Genomic DNA, 4,422 nt, shown 5'->3' with positions numbered 1-4,422 from the left:
GATAGTCACCTCTTGATAGTCACCTCTTGATAGTCATCTCTTGATAGTCACCTCTTGATAGCCACCTCTTGATAGTCATCTCTTGATAGTCATCTCTTGATAGTCATCTCTTGATAGTCACCTCTTGACCGTCACCTCTTGATAGTCATCTCTTGATAGCCACCTCTTGATAGCCACCTCTTGATAGTCACCTCTTGATAGTCACCTCTTTGATAGTCACCTCTTGATAGCCACCTCTTGATAGTCACCTCTTGATAGTCACCTCTTGATAGTCACCTCTTGATAGTCACCTCTTGATAGCCACCTCTTGATAGTCATCTCTTGATAGTCACCTCTTGATAGCCACCTCTTGATAGTCATCTCTTGATAGTCACCTCTTGATAGTCACCTCTTGATAGCCACCTCTTGATAGTCATCTCTTGATAGTCACCTCTTGATAGTCATCTCTTGATAGCCACCTCTTGATAGTCACCTCTTGATAGTCACCTCTTGATAGTCACCTCTTGATAGTCACCTCTTGATAGCCACCTCTTGATAGTCATCTCTTGATAGTCACCTCTTGATAGCCACCTCTTGATAGTCACCTCTTGATAGCCACCTCTTGCTCCCAGTGTGCAACTGTTGCCATCTGGCCTGGTTGGCTGAACCCTCGGGTGCTTTGTCTTGTGGCAAACTCTGGGAGGAGCTCTGATTTATCCACCCCCGTGCCTCGGGCTAACTGTGGGCTTGTCCTATTCACCCCTATAGAAACGATGAGCCTATTACTGGTGAATAGGGTCCAAAGACTAACTACTCCAGGATTTATTGGTTAATTATCTGTACAGTAAGTGTGTCCAGTCTCACGCACAGAGGAGCTAGACCTTTTGGCTTTATGTTGTCTTTTTCAGGTCCTTTGTACAGCCAAGAAATGTGGTTGTCCACAACTGAAAGTCGACATAGATCAATAGAGAAATTCTTTCAGGGTTGGGAGAGTTTTTTTTCAGCAAGCATTATAAGCTAGGGGTCAGAACCCCAACCTGCTAGCCTGAGAGTGCAAACACAACATTACTCATTCAAACACAACTCCAACCTGGGTCATCTTAATTCCAAAATCCACTTTTGTCCCTTTTTGAAGTGATATTTCTGCATAAATTAAAGTTCAACAGAGAAACTAAAATCTGCATTTCCATAAATTTGCCTAATGCAACGATCCCGCCCCCAGACAAAAGAACACATTTGTTGCTTATTGCATTTTTTGCCTTTCATCCTTGGCTCCTGATTTTCATATAAAAATCTTTTTTAAGGCACTCGGCGTATTGGCAGCTCGTTCAATACTGGTGAAGAGCATGCTGTTAGTGGATATTCATTTATAGTGGATATTCATTTATGGCTGGGTTTTTAGGCAGGAGCTTGGAAAACAATGAAATATTCATCATTGGAATACAAATGGCAAAGCCAGGAAGACGCTGCGCTTGAATTATACAGGGAAGGTTAGGATGGAAGGTTAGGATGTAATTGAATTAGAATGTGTGTGGAGTGGTGGTGCCAGACCACAGCAGGGGGCAATGGCACACTGCACCTGACAAGTCTCTCTCTCTCTCTCTCTCTCTCTCTCTCTCTCTCTCTCTCTCTCTCTCTCTCTCCTTCTTTCCCGATATCCCCCTGCCTCCCCTTCACTCTCTCCTTTTCACTCTCTCCCTGTCTCCCCCTTTCTCTCTCTCTCTCTCTTGGTCTCTCCCCATTTCCCCCTCTCTCTTTCATTCTCCTGCGTACACACACACACGCACACACATACACGCACACACACACACACACACACGCACACACACACACACACACACACACATACACACGGTGCAACGGCAACTAAAGCACTCATGCACAGCCCCACAACCACCTTCTGTCCAACAACACTGCTTTACAACCTTGGAATTTATGAACAGAAATAAATCATGATGGCGGAATATTCCAGACTTTTATCTGTGTGTTTATAGATTTAAGAGGGGATTCGTTTCAATCTTGGATGAAAACATTTGTACAGGCCTGTACTCACATGCCTAGTGACTGTTAAATCCTGTATGCGCGACAGAAAGAGAAAACAGTTCTACTATTGCACTGACAATACGATAGGCTCCAGCATAAAGAGCAGAAGATGTCTAGACATCAATTAAACATGATAACATGCATCACAAACCACAGATCTGTGCGTGATGCTGAAAAGCACTTTGGATTAATATCGTATACAAACTAGAAGGACACACGGATCACGCAGACCTCCACCCATAGCTGTCAGATATGCAGTGACATTAGAGTACCGATGCTTAGAGGTGACAAATGTCCGAAATATACTGGTGGTGCATCACGGTGTCAGTTTGTGAGCAGGTTTGACTGATCTGGGGTCTGCTGAGCGGATGCGCTTCAGCAGTGGTGTAGTCCAGGGTTGGGTAGTGGTGTAGTCCAGGGTTGGGTAGTGGTGTAGTCCAGGGTTGGGTAGTGGTGTAGTTGAGGGTTGGGTAGTGGTGTAGTCCAGGGTTGGGTAGTGGTGTAGTCCAGGGTTGGGTAGTGGTGTAGTCCAGGGTTGGGTAGTGGTGTAGTCCAGGGTTGGGTAGTGGTGTAGTCCAGGGTTGGGTAGTGGTGTAGTCCAGGGTTGGGTAGTGGTGTAGTCCAGGGTTGGGTAGTGGTGTAGTCCAGGGTTGGGTAGTGGTGTAGACGAGGGTTGGGTAGTGGTGTAGTTGAGGGTTGGGTAGTGGTGTAGTCCAGGGTTGGGTAGTGGTGTAGTCCAGGGTTGGGTAGTCTATACGCAGGTATACGCCGCATACTTCTCCCACTGAGTGTTTTCCATATACTCACGTAAAATATGCAGTTTGGGCGTATACCCACTTATTTTGAGCGTATACCTTTCTATTAATACATCCATGGCGTATACACACCTATCACGCATGGAAGACTCAATTTATTTGCCCAATCACAGGGAATGCAACCTAATGTTTACTATTAAACGAGACACACTCACTGCGCATCCAATCGTGAGTATGTAGACAGCAGGGACCATCCAATAACAAAAACGTTTTCGCGTGAGCGGTGGATTCAAGGTCTTTGATTGGTCCATCTACGTGATCTAGGCCAGTGAAAACCTTAGCTGGCGTTGCTATGCTTTTCGCTAATGACCTAGCTTAATCTAAACCCACGAATTGATGCTAAAATGAAGCAAAATCCACCTGTACAGACGACATTGCATGGTTTTTAAAACGGGTCAAGGTAGCACCAGCAGAGGATGAAAATAATAACGATACAGAAATGAGAAACAGAGAGAGTTGCAGTCCCGTCCCGTCACATCTTAGCCCTTCTCAGGAACTGTGAGTGCGCTGATGACGTAGCATGTAATAAAGATTTGTGTCTTTATTACATGCGAGAAAATAAATGATATGAGAGAAAAAAAAATGTTTGAGAGAAAAAAAATTAGAGAAAAAGTTTTCACACTGATAGCAAAAAATAATAATATTTGAGACTAAAAAAAGTTTTGTGAGAAAGTATTTTGTCATAGAATATAAAAAATATATATAATTTCAGATTTAAAAAATGATTTCCAAGAGAAAAAAAAAATCTCTCAAAAAACTTTTTGTTTTACTATCAAATATTATTTTTTTGCTATCAGTGTGAAAACACAAATCTAACTCCATATACAGATGCCTCAAGTGACATACAACATGGTAAGTTAGCTAGCTAGCTAAGTAAAACTGTGTTTTCACCCTTAGTAAACAAACTAACATTACTTTATCTTGTATAAAAAATAAAGATAACATTAGCTGTCTAACAGTCACCATACATCAATGACTAATGTAACCAGGCTAGCGAGTGATAACTAGCTAGCACTAGCTAGCTACATTAGCTAGCAGGCTGTGTCTCAGTAACGTTAGTAGTTCGCTAACTTGTAATCTAATTTAGTGTGCAAGCATGTAACTGCATGAACTACGATAGTCACTGCAATTTGATAGGCTATAGTCCTGTAATGCTTATTGCTTCTTTATAGTCCCAATTAATGACTGGCCGGACCTGTGGACAGCAAAAACAAAGAGGATTTCAAATCCAAGAACCCTTGGTTGGGAAGCAAGGACAATAAACTGGCTAAGTTATGTTACCTAGCAGTTAGTAATTATTCACAGATGTTGATTTGCATTATTCAATTAATTTGACTTGTAAATAAGCATCCCTTTTTGGGTTTTCTGATATTAAAGCTAATTTAGTGCAATGTTTCTGGACATAGTAAAGCTCCATTGTACATTATTATTATTATGAATTGCATTTATATAGCGCCCTTCATGATACCCAGAGCGCTTTACAGAGTCCAGTATTCATTCAGACACAGTCATACCGGTGGTGGTAAGACACATCTGTAGCCACAGCTGCCCTGGGGCAGACTGACAGAAGCTTTGTTTCTTGTCT

This window comes from Borostomias antarcticus (assembly GCF_949987555.1).
Source record: "Borostomias antarcticus genome assembly, chromosome: 6".
In the NCBI taxonomy this organism is placed as follows: Eukaryota; Metazoa; Chordata; class Actinopteri; order Stomiiformes; family Stomiidae; genus Borostomias; species Borostomias antarcticus.
This window is presented reverse-complemented; position numbering follows the sequence as displayed.